The sequence below is a fragment of the Sciurus carolinensis genome, chromosome 12, assembly GCF_902686445.1.
Source record: "Sciurus carolinensis chromosome 12, mSciCar1.2, whole genome shotgun sequence".
Taxonomy (NCBI): domain Eukaryota; kingdom Metazoa; phylum Chordata; class Mammalia; order Rodentia; family Sciuridae; genus Sciurus; species Sciurus carolinensis.
Genome location: NC_062224.1, coordinates 55,559,119 through 55,572,743, shown reverse-complemented (window position 1 = coordinate 55,572,743; position 13,625 = coordinate 55,559,119).

Genomic DNA, 13,625 nt, shown 5'->3' with positions numbered 1-13,625 from the left:
ATCACCCAGATGAACTGAAAAACAGTAGCTGCTGACTAATAATTATATAATCAGGATCAGGGGAAGGTGTTGTTCACTTATTTAGAAGAATAGTAAGAACTTTAGCAAACTAGTTTCTAAGTTATTCATCCTCAGACACAGAGAGATTTTAACAGTCCTCTGTCCTCCTTCATCTCTCCAAGGTGTTGGTTGGATGGGATGATCTCACAGTTTTGAAACTTCATGATGTATGTTGTAGGGTTTGCATTCCCAGGAGAAGCTCAAAATACATTTATTTATATCTTATAAAATTGGGCACAGCTGATTCAGAACCGGCGATACTCTGCTTGATTCAGCATGTTTGGTGAGTTTTAGCATCAATCTCGGCAATAAAGTGAATATTTCCTGAGAAATATCAGAAATGTTGGTTTCCAGCACTTTACAGATGGCATAATGCCAAACGTATAGGATTTACTATATCATTATGGATTTATAATTTACTAAGTTAAAATATAGCCAGCATCCTATAATAATTCATAAGAATTACACAACTGAAACCTTAAACAGGTAGATTCCTCTGGACTGAATTCATATGTTGTATCCATAATTTCTTACGTGCTGTCATTTGGAGTTGGAGCCTTTGAGAGTAATTGGGTTTGTATGAGGTCATCAGATTGGTGCCCTTATAAAAAGAGATAAAGGAACTAGAGCTCATTCTCCATATGTGAGTCCCTGCCTCAAAGCCACCATCTGCAAACCAGGAAGAGGGCCTTCACCAAAACCTGATCTTGGGCTTTCTGTTCTCCAGAAATGTGATAAATAGTTTTTTGTTGTTTAAGCTACCCAGTCGATGGTATTCTGTTGTAGTAGCCCAAATTGACTAAAGTACAGCTCAAGAAAACCTCATGTACTTTCTGGATTCCACTGTTTGCACATGACCTTATCACCTCCTAGACTACTCCTATGTCCTTCTTACCCCTTTATAGCATAGCTTCAGCATTCACTTCTTAACAGTATCCACCCACCATCAAAATCAGTGATCTCTGCTTAATGCCCTTTTCCTCAGTTTCTTTAAATTTGTTTCACAATAATTATACATAATAGTGGGATTTGTTGTGACATACTTATACATACTTAACCTAATATGGTCAGTTTCATTCCTTAGTTACTTTCTCTCTCTCTTCCCTCCTTCCATCCCTTGACTCCCTTCTTCTATTCTGATTCCCCCAATGTTTTCTTTTACTTTTTTCTTTCTAGTTCCCATATGTGAGAGAAAATATATAACCCTTGACTTTCTGAGTCTGACTTTGCTTAACATTAGTCTCTCCATTCCATCCATTTTCCTGCAAATGTCATATTTCATTCTTCTCTATAGTCACATAAAACTCCATTGTGTGTGTGTGTGTGTATCACATTTTATTTATCCATTTATCTATTGATGGACATCTACACTGACTTCATAACTTGCATATTGTGAATTGTGCTGCTGTGGACATGGGTATGCATATATCATTATAGTATGCTTACTTTACCATAGATATTTGCTGAAGTTCCCACTTTAGATTATATGGTGGTTCCATGCCTAGTCTTTTGTTCCCCTTAATTTCCTAATCATATGGGACATTGTCATCCTTGTTTATAGAGTCATGGGCTTTTTGGGTCTTTCTCTGATTTTTCCTTTTTTGTCTCTTTGAAACAAAGAATAGAGGTTTCCTTTATTTCTAACTTCTAAATCATCAGTTTTGTATGGGGGAAGAAAAAGGATCCTTAAATCAAAACACCTGGAGATTTTCAACATGCCTATGGCCCACATTTTTCTCAAGCTCATGTACCATGGATTAGAATTATAGTGGGAGAGAAACATGTGCTGTGGTCCATGAAAGCAGCTGGCACAATGGTGAACGTAAAGTCATCAGATAGTAATTCTGTTGACAGGTGCTATTTACTAGAGGATCAGAGGAAGCTTGAACAAAGGGATTTACTTTAATTTCCACTTCAACCAGAAAGCAACTCTTCTTGTCTAATGGGAAGAGTCCCTCTTATCATCAGAATGCCCAAAAAAGATGTTAATGTCATCGAGAACCATAGCCACTATGGATCTTACAAGAAGCAAGAAGTGGGCAAAAGTTTCCATCAAACAATATGGAACAAAAACGTGCAACATGGGAATTCAGGCTAGACCAAAACCATTCTCCTAGCTCCTAGCTACATTGACTTTCACATGTCACCTGTCTCTCTTACTGGGAAGTCCTCTAAAGAACACCAGACTCAGGGGGGGTTTCAAGATGGCGGACTAGAGGGTGGCTGCATTTCATGTTGCTCCAGGACTCAGGATTCAAGAAGAGGAGATATTGAGAGACTTGGGACCAACTCAAAGCCACCGGGTGAGTCTCTCCCGTTGGGGAGGCATCCCGGATGGGGCGGTAGTCCTGGAACACAGGGAACTTTGTGAAGTAGTGTTGCCCAATGAGACACCCCTCCCCCTGCTGGAGCAGTGAACATGGACAACTGGGAGCATCATAGAGGAGGCCGCCCAGCACAACGCTGGGACTCGGAGCAACCACTGGGGCTGCGGCGGCTGCCCAGAGGAGGAGGTGCGTGATGAGCTGTTTGGACTCAGAGCGACTGATCCTGAACACTGGGGGGCTGCCCGGAGGAGGAGGAGGAGTACAGCGGGTTGCTTGGACTCGGAGTGATGCACCAGGGCTACGGGTGGCTGCCCAGAGGAGGAGGAGGAGGCACGTGGATAGTTGTTTGGACTCAGAGCAACTGCTCCTGAACACCGGGGGGGCTGGCTGGAGGAGGAGGAGGAGCATGGCAGGTCACTTGGACTCGGAGTGACTGCCCAGGGCTATGGGCGGTTGTCGGGAGGAGGAGGTGTGCAGTGAGTTGCTTGGACTCCTAGAGACCACACTGGAACACCAGGTGGCTACCTGGAGGAAGAGGAGTGTGGCGGGTCGCTGGGACTCGGAGCGACTGTACAGGGCTCCAGCTGGCTGCTCAGAGGAGGGGCCGCATAGCCAGGCGATTAGGTGCAGAGCAGGGTCCCAGGACCTAGGCGGCTTCTTGGTTGAAGAGCCGCAAAGAGACAAGCTGAGGGGCGGAGCGAAGTTTCCAGGACTGCGGGCAGATTCTCTGAGGAGAGGCAGCCTAAGGAGACTCATCTGTGAAGGGTGAGGCTCCCAGACCCAGAAGGTAGGTCCGGGCTCCTGGGAACGTTGAGGAGGAAGGCAGCCCAGCCCAGGCAGTAGTTGTGCATTGAGGGGAATCTCTAGGATGGAAAATGACCAGCGAGACCTCCCCACAGGGTGAGTCTTTCCTGCTGGGTGAGGTTTTCCCACAAGGACAGTAAAACCAGAGACACAGGCCCAAACAGGCCTTGCCTCAGCCTGCAGCCTAGTTCCCCTTTGGATGACAATTGGTCAACAAGTGGAGGCACCTCTGCCCACTAGCAGGGAATATACCACCTGAAGTCCACCAACCCTAGAGAGGCAGCTTCCTTGTGGAGCACCGCATTATCAACTTCCTCCAAGACTTCAGGCTACAGAAGGCTAAGAGGGGACATATTAGAAATCTTCAGGGACATTGTAAGTCAATAGAGGAAATCTGCAATATCTCAGCGGTCCACTGATACCTGAACAATATGAGAAAACAAGGGAAGAAAATGCCCCAAACAAATCTAGATGTTACATCAATAAAATCCAATGACAGTATGGCAGAAGAAATGATAGAAAGGGAGTTCAGAATGTACATAATTAAAATGATCAGTGAAGCAAACAATGAGATGAAAGAGCAAATGTAGGCATTGAATGATGAGATGAAAGAGCAAATGTAGGCATTGAATGATCGCACCAATCAACAGTTAAAAGAGCAAATACAGGAAGCAAAAGATCGTTTCAATAAAGAGTTAGAGGTATTGAAAAAAAACCAAACAGAAATCCTTGAAATGAGGGAAACAATAAACCAAATTAAGAACTCCATAGAAAGCACAACCAATAGGACAGAACCTCAGATATTGAAGACAAAATATTTAACCTTGAAAACAAAGTTGAACAAACAGAGAAGATGGTAAGAAATCATGAACAGAATCTCCAAGAACTATGGGATATCATGAAAAGGCCAAATTTAAGAATTATTGGGATTGAGGAATGCTTAGAGAAACAAACCAAAGGAATGAACAATCTATTCAATGAAATAACATCAGAAAATTGCCTAAATCTGAAGAATGACATAGAAAATCAAGTTCAAGAGGCTTATAGGACTCCAAATACACAAAATTACAACAGACCCACACCAAGGCACATTATAATGAAAATACCTAACATACAAAATAAAGACAGAATTTTAAAGGCTGTGAGAGAAAAGAACCAAATTACATTCAGGGGGAAACCAATACGGATATCAGCAGATTTTTCAATCCAGACCCTAAAAGCTAGATGGGCCTGGAACAACATTGTTCAAGCCATGAAAGAAAATGGATGCCAACCAAGAATCGTATACCCAGCAAAACTTACCTTCAAATTTGACGATGAAATAAAATCATTCCATGATAAACAAAAGCTAAAAGAACTTACAAAAAGAAAGCCGGCATTACAGAACATTCTCAGCAAAATATTCCATGAGGAAGAGATGAAAAAACAAAGAAGCAAATCAGCAAAGGGAGGAATTATCCTAAAGGAATTGTTAAATAAAGGAGGAACCAAGTCGTGTCAAAAAAATAAATAAATAAAATTTAAAAAATGAACCAAATGACTGGGAATACAAATCATATCTCAATAATAACCCTGAATGTTAATGACCTGAACTCATCAATCAAAAGACATAGACTGGCAGATTGGGTTAAAAAGAAAGATCCAACAATATGTTGCCTCCAAGAGACTCACCTCATAGGAAGAGATGCCCATAGACTAAAGGTGAAAGGATGGGGAAAAACATACCATGCACATGGACTCAGCAAAAAAGCTGGAGTATCCATCCTCATTTCAGATAATGTGGACTTCAAGCCAAATTTAGTCAGAAGGGATAAAGAAGGACATTTCATACTGCTTAAAGGAAGCATAAATCAGGAAGACATAACAATCATAAACATCTATGCCCCAATGTTCATAGCTGCTCAGTTCACAATAGCCAGACTGTGGAACCAACCTAGATGCCCTTAATTGATGAATGGATAAAGAAACTGTGGTATATATATACAATGGAATATTACTCCGCCATAAAGAATGTAAAATTATGGCATTTGCAGGCAAATGGATGAAATTAGAGAATATCATGCTAAGTGAGATAAGCCCATCTCAGAAAACCAAAGGACGAATGATCTTGCTGATAAGTGGGTGATGACATATAATGGGGGGTGGGAGGGGTTAGTGTTAGGGTTAGAGTTAGGGTTAGGGAGGGGGACAAGAATGGAGGAAGGACTGTATAGAGGGAAAAGAGGGGTGGGAGGGGTGGGGGGGAAGGGAAAATAACAGAATGAATCAAACAACATTACCCTATGTAAATTTATGATTACACAAATGGTATGCCTTTACTCCATGTACACACAAAGAAACAACATGTATCCCATTTTTTTACAATAAAAAAAGAAAGAAAAAAAAGAAACACCAGACTCGACTGTTTCTTCTCTTCTTAAAAAAATTTGTTTTTTTAAGTCATTTTCATTAAATATTAAACAGAAAAAGATAGTATGGAATATATGTATGCCATATAAAATAACACTTAAATAAATATCTTGCCATCAAGATTAAGAAATATAACTTTGAAGCCCTCCCAAGTTTATCACTTTCTCCATCCTCTAAAGTTGCTTATCCTGAATTTTGTATTTATAATTCTTTCATTCTTCTTTCAGTTTTATCACATGTATATGTTCTCAAAGATCATGTCACTGGTTTTGCATATTTCTTAGTATAATAGTGATAGGATGACACTGCATAAAATTCTTTTTTTAAAAGAGTTAAGTTTGCCTACTCTCAAAGTACTATTCACATGCAGGTGTTACTCAAAATCCAGAGCCATGCATCATCCAAGTCTCGAGGAAGAAGAAGATTTGTTGGTCTTATCTTCATTCCTTTTAGTTTAAGATATGCCTTCTCTCTTTTTGTTTGTTTGTTTGTTTGTTTGTTTGTTTTTGACTGGAGATTGAACCCAGGGGGCTCTAACACTGAACTATATCCCCAGCCCTTTTTATTTTTCATTTTGAGACAGTGTCTAACTATTTTTCCCAGGCTGACCTTGAGCTTGTGATTCTGCTGCCTGAGTCTCTTGAGTCCCTGGAATTGCAGGTGTGCACCACCATACCCAGCAATACATGCCTTCTGAAACCTTGTTTTGACATCAGAATTGATCTCTCAATTGCAACACAGACAGTAAAAATATCTGCTTTAGAAGAAATTTCACATTCTACCCACAGGCACATGGGCTTCTTCTAGGATTTCAACTACACAATCATTGAAGACCACAATAATGAAGAATTAGTATGATTCTATAAATCTTGAGTTATTTTCTAGAAATATACAATAAGTAGGAAAAGATAAGTAAACTTAATTGAACCAGGTTTCATTCCTTCTTACAATCATGTCTCACTTTGACACAGATTCTGAGTCTACATATTCTCATGCTTTTCTTTTTTTCTCTTATTAGATGGGAGTCTCACTAAGTCACCTAGGCTGGTTTTAAACTCCTCGGTTCAGATAACCTTCCCACCTAAGCCTCCTGAGTAACTGGGACAGTAGGTGCATGCCATCACGCTTGACTCTATCTGTATTTGAGGACATCAATTCCTGGTCTTCTCTGTGATAGTTCATACAATTCTCATTCATATTTCATCACCATGGACCTTTCCAAAAACAAACAAAAAAGCAACTGAATAGGGCAATTTAAATCATACATGGAAAAGGGAGTCTTGCTCAAAAGAAAATAGTCCACTTCCACTCTGTATACCACAAAGGATCTCTTTTACATCATCACACTCTATTATTTTTAGCTTCTAACACCTCTGTACCCAGAAAAAGGATCTTTGCTGTACATTTGCATATCTCATGGTCCTTCTGAAAAAAAAAAAACAAAAAACAAATGTTCTCTGAATAATAAGATGGTCTGCCTGCAAGGCAAAATCAAGTGTTTACTTCTGCAGTAGAAAATTCTGTCTGCTCCAAAATGATGGGGTTTCCATGTTCTTGACTTCCCATTAAAATGAGATAACTGTCTTCATTCAGTTCAACTTGCATGTTTAGTAGGCATCTGATACATAATATGGCCAAAACACAACTCTTGATTTTCTTCTCTTTCCTAGATTCCTCTGACCTCTCTACACTTCATCTCATGAGTGGGCAACCTCTAGGATTTGGTTGCTCAAATAGTAGTCTAGATATCTTCCTTGGTTCATCCCTTTCCCCCTCCTTCCAAGCCATTAACTATTGTCTTATTAATAAGTTTTCATCCAGAATATATCCTAATTCCAACCGTTTCTTTCCCCTCTGGTCATGTGGCCCAATAACCCTCTACGTGGTTTTTTTTTGTTTTTGTTTTTTGTTTTTTTTGCTTCCATTCTTGTATTCCCTAGAAACCTGAGAGATATTTTTGAAGTAAAGTTCAAGTCATGTCATTTTTCCTTCTAAAAATCAAACAGTGTTTTCTGCCACACTTACAATAACATTTAGATTCCTTTCCATGGTTTATATCATGAAAGAAGAATCCTGGATTCTTGGTCGCTTATTGGCTATGGAGGGAGAGGAGGTGTCAAGATGGAGAGCGATGTTTCACAGAATGCCCCGTGTAACACTGATGACATTAATCACCTCTGCTTCTTTAGTTCAAATGCGGGGAACAGACTTCTACTTAAATCACTTGCTGGGGGAAAAAGAGAGAAAGCAAGGATGGATTGGGGAATGAGACTGGAAGAAGCATGAACAAAAAACAGAAAGGGAAATGAAAGAGGAGCGAGTGATCTTACACATGTTCAGAAAAGAAACTTCAAAGGATAAACATATCCTTACTTGTGAGAAAACAAAATTGTTAGATTCACCCTAGGTTGTTGCTTCTCAGTTGGTAACCACCTAAAAGAACATGTCTAATGGGAGCATGGCCAAGAATAGTCTGTTAACCTGTATACAGGTGTATCAATTTGCCTCTGTATCTGGGTCATTGGTAACAAGGTGGGAATGTAGGAATTTTATATGGTTTGCACAAACATGCAAGGTTATAAAGGGCACCAATTTCCCAAAGATGTTTTGACCAGTGTGGTATGGTTCTAAGTGCTGTTCCATGGGGGCATCAAGCAATCCTAGGAGATCAAGGTGATGGACAAAGCAACCCCTTTAAAAGGGAGCAACTCCACAGACATGCTACCTCATCTCTGTGGCACTGGAGTTCATGGACTGTAGGATGAAACATAAACAGCTCTAATCAATTTATGTCCTAAGCACTTTTAAGCTGAATTTATCTGCCGAGGCATTTTGGATAGTGTCTATGGAAAACAGTGACGACCCTACTTAGAATGGAAAGGTCAGAAGTAGGGCCAGAGGTCAGGAAGGCCTGTTTCCTTTGGTTGACTTGTCAGATGGAAACTTTGTCTTCTTTTTGGGCAAATAAGTGTGGGGCGGGGCTCTGTCTCTGGCTTCCTCATCACTGGAGCAAAGCAGAGGGTCTTACTGCACGGAACTCAGAAGGCAGCAAACAGGCTGTTCCAGCTGATGTTAGAAGGGCAAGTAGAGGTTGTCCTGTTAATTAGCTCTGACTTCCTGGGAGGGCAGATGGGCTACCTGTGATGAAGATGAAGGGGTGACAGCAACTGGCGGAAGGAACATGAAGGCATTTTGATGTTAGGCTTTCCTGCAGCCCAGGAGGCCAGCATGAGTCCTCAGAAGACTCCTGAACACAAGAAGAGGCTCAGGGAGCAGGGAAGTGATTTGTTTGCTTTAATATTTGCTCCAAATAATATTATTGTTTCTAGTGTTGCAATTTACAATTATGCAATAAAACTCTACAATGTTTTACTGAACATTGTAATGTTATGATTTCACTATTTTTATATTACATTCCTAATTATATAGAATTCTTAGCTATATGTGATAGAATAGATATACACACACAAGTACACATACTTTTTTTGGGTTCACATTCCTGAGGTCTAATCTTTACATGGTTACTCTCTTAGAAGTGGCAGTCTAGTTTGAATCTGATAGGTTTTGTTTTCTTCCAAGGAACATTTGCACACTCACATGCATTTTCCCATGTTTGATATCTGTGATCATGTTTGAGGAACAGAGTCTCTAGCTGTATCAGACAAATCTGCTACTTACATTCAGCCCAGGTCACAACCAGGTAGGCCTAACTGAGGCATGGAGTCTACCTGTCCACCTGCTGGCAGGTTGCCTAAACTAGCACCAGCTCCCAGAGTTATTCAGAGCATGCATGCCGTGCTTCTTGTTCTGCCTGGGTGTCCATCAAGGTACTTGACTCTATCAGTAACTGACATCAGATGATGCAACTGTTTTTGCCATGTGACTTTTTCCTTTAAACACCTTAGTTTTTCCCTGACTGGCACTGAGTAAATCATTTTACTTTTTGGGGGCTTGTGTTCATCCTCTGTGAAATGATGAGATTGAACTGTTTGACCTCAGTAGACTAAGTGTTTCTTTTTTATGATATTTATCTAACTCCTCAAACTATGAGGTCCCTTTCCATTATTCATTTGCTACTCTCAAAAATTCTGTTCTTTTCAAGCTAGAACCCAATGGCCTTCATTTCTGCCACATATGTACCAAACTGCAATCAAGGTAGTGATTGATGATCTGCTAGTTATTTGCCTGTTTCTCTGTAATTCAAGCACAAAAATGCAGGAATAAGCAAGACAGCTTTTATTTACAGATTGATGGTCCCACCCTCAGAGTTTTTGATTCAGGAGGTCTGAAAAACAAACCTGATTCTTTGCTTTTCTAACAAGTTCCTTTGCTGCTACTGCTTGTATCCTTTGAGAAGCACTTATTTGGACTAAGAACAGGGGGCTGTGCATCCTTGGCAAGAGAGGTGGCAGGTAACAAGAGATTGATGGAGACACACAAGATCATGGCATGCTTGGATATTGCGTGGTTCATTTATCTGGAATGTACATCACAAAGTGAGCAAATAATAAGAAAAGATATTATAAATGGCTATAAAAATCGGACTAAAATGGTTGGACTCTATCCTGAAAGGATATTGGGAGAAGATAGTGAAAGATTTGAGGTGGGGGTCATGATTATATTTGCAATTTATGACATTTTGTGTGCTCGGTGGCAGGAATCCTGGATGGGGTACACAGTGGAAGCACAGAGGCTAACCAGCAGGTGGAGTTGTCTAGAGTTGAACAAGAGAGCTGAAGGACATGGAATCAACACAGTGGTGATGAAGATTAAGAGTTTGAGACTTTCAGGGCTAAAGGTGTAGCTCAGTGGTAGATCATGTACTTAACTTGTATGTGGCCCTTGTTCAATCACTGACACAAAAAGACAGAGAGGGAGAGGGAGAGAGAATGAGAATGAGAGACAGATACTCAAGACCTATGTGGAGATTTAGTGGTCAATTAAATATGGAAGAAAGTTTAAAAAGTGTTTTATAACAAATTTCAAAAAATTCATTGTACTCTTCAGTGTCTCTTTGTCTTTGTCTTTCCAACTTTTATTATGTCTGGACTTTATATATATATATTTACTTTGTGAATTTTTAGTTCTCTTTTTTCATACCTCTTTCTGGATATTTAATGGGTTTAGTGGATTGACTGAAGAAGGGATTAATACATTTGTCAAAAGGGAAAACAATATTTATCAAAATTCTTGGGACAACTGTGTATGCAATAACATTGTCTTTGGGGTCTGTCTTGATAATACAAGGTGGTCTCCAAGTAGTTGGTCCTCAGCATTGGTTGGTTGAAAATAAGGTCGTGGTATAGTCACAAAAACCTATCTGTATAAGATTATAGTTCAGAGTGCAGAAGTTGTAGTTACTATTGCTTCCTTTTTTTTTTTCTCTTTCCCACATCTCTACATTCATGCATATAAACCCAAGTACCATACAAGACTTGTCTAGGTCACCCAGCTGTCTCCCAACTCCCATGACCATATTTCTCTTACAGCACTTTACAAACTGAACTATCAATTTTCTCTGTGTGCATCTACTTCCCTTCTAGTCTATGAGGCCCTCCACAGAAGGAACTGTTAAGAGAGAGGAGTACAGGAGGTAAATTACCCCTCAGCTTCCAGGTTTCATCCCAGGAACTATCGTGGTGGATGAATTTTTAAATTCATGCAGAGAAAATGATTTATTTCAGGATATCTGCAAAACTCTTGGTAAGTATGGCCTTGCCCAAGCTGATTGGAATGCCCAGAGGATCCTAAGAAGAACTTTCTTTCCCAGAGGATTCTAGGACAGAGAAAAAGTTGCCTGTACAACTTTCCTGACTCAAATGATGTCTGTGAGTTTGTCTTGAACTAACTTCTCCTCCAAGACAGTATTCTGAAATACACTAGGTTGTGGAGGAACTGCTCTGGTTACCTGGTCACCCCTTTCAACCACAGCTTTGGTGTTAGAATGTCTCCATCCAATACTGAAGAGAGGGTTTCTCAACAATTGTTTCTAAGTCCCATTTTTTAATTAAACATTTTAATTAAAAATCTAGGTCACTCAATAAAGTTTTTAAATTTACCTTCTGTTATTTCCTCCTGCCAAGAAGGCTTGATGGAGTCCCAGTTTCTGTGGTTTATATTAGAAAATACAAGTTAAAGTACTCTTCTTAAATATACTTGCCCCTGTAGACATTTGGATGGCAGCTGTACAGAGTTCCAGCTGTGTGGGGAGAGTTGGAAGCTGCTGACTCCAGGTCATGCACACTTCACCTGAGATGGGTGAAGCTTGGCACCATTTGCCAGCCTGGGGCCATTATCACTATAATTAATCTGAGCAAGAGTGGGCATGAGCTGAAACCCTAAATTTTAGTTTTCCCTAAATTATGACCTCTACTATAAATTAGTGTTCAATTACATATTCTGACCTTGGATGGAGAATTCAATGACCCAGATTTAATGCCTAATTCTAGAATGTTTTAGGAATAGGGAAAAAAATCTCAAAACTTCTGTTTTGTTGTCCTTATAGGCACAATAACTACAGTTGGATTATTAACTAAGTTTTTTTCCCATATTTTCTTTTCTTTCCTTCTCTGATTTGTACAATTGCTTTTGACCTAGCCATTGCCTGTGCACTTAAATCACTTTCTCCAAAGACCTTTAACAAGTGCTTGTTGTACATTTTCCTTGTCCTGTTCTCTGTTGGAAATGCTACATAATGAACAAAAACAGGCTAAAAGCTTAGCTTTCGGGGAAAATGAAAACAGTTTTTCTCCTTAGTATTAAAAAGCCATCAAAATTGCTCCTTAAATTTGTATTTATTGAAGATCAGATAGATTGTATTTGGATCCTTAGAACTATGTTGATCCTTGATGTATGTAAACATTTCTTCCTATAGGTTTTCTGCTCACCTTTATTCAGGATTTAATCTGTATCAGCTGCAAATTCAAATCAATCACATATTTTTTTTCATGCTATAACTTGGTTGGGATAATCCTGGATCCCTCCACTTGAGTTTTCTTAGTCCTGGAATATTCATATTCTGTCAAATCAAATCATGCTCATGACTTAACTCTAGGGTGACAGATAATAGGCACCATTTAAAAGGAGATCTTCCTTGTTCATACCAGTGTGCCTATAAACCATAAATATAAAATTGAGAAATAAATACCATACTATATGTGACAGATGTGCAGAAGTCTATAGACTCTTAGTTGAGGTTGTAGGAGATTCAAAAGTCTAATCTTACCATTTCACAGAGGATGAACATGAGTCCCCCCAAAGTGAAATGACTTACTCAGTGCCAGACAGATGGTCAGGGAAAAACTAAAGTGTTTCAGGAAGAAAAAGCCACATGGCAAAAACAGTTGCATCATCTGATGTCAGTTACTGATAGAGTCAAGTACCTTGATGGACACCCAGGCAGAACAAGAAGCACGGCATGCATGCTCTGAATAACTCTGGGAGCTGGTGCTAGTTTAGGCAACCTGCCAGCAGGTGGACAGGTAGACTCCATGCTTCAGTTAGGCCTACCTGGTTGTGACCTGGGCTGAATGTAAGTAGCAGATTTGTCTGATACAGCTAGAGACTCTGTTCCTCAAACATGATCACAGATATCAAACATGGGAAAATGCATGTGAGTGTGCAAATGTTCCTTGGAAGAAAACAAAACCTATCAGATTCAAACTGGACTGCCACTTCTAAGAGAGTAACCATGTAAAGATTAGACCTCAGGAATGTGAACCCCCAAAAAAGTATGTGTACTTGTGTGTGTATATCTATTCTATCACATATAGCTAAGAATTCTATATAATTAGGAATATAATATAAAAATAGTGAAATCATAACATTACAATGTTCAGTAAAACATTATAGAGTTTTATTGCATAATTGTAAATTGCAACACTAGAAACAATAATATTATTTGGAGCAAATATTAAAGCAAACAAATCACTTCCCTGCTCCCTGAGCCTCTTCTCCTCGTGTTCAGGAGTCTTCTGAGGACTCATGCTGGCCTCCTGGGCTGCAGGAAAGCCTAGTGTCAAAATG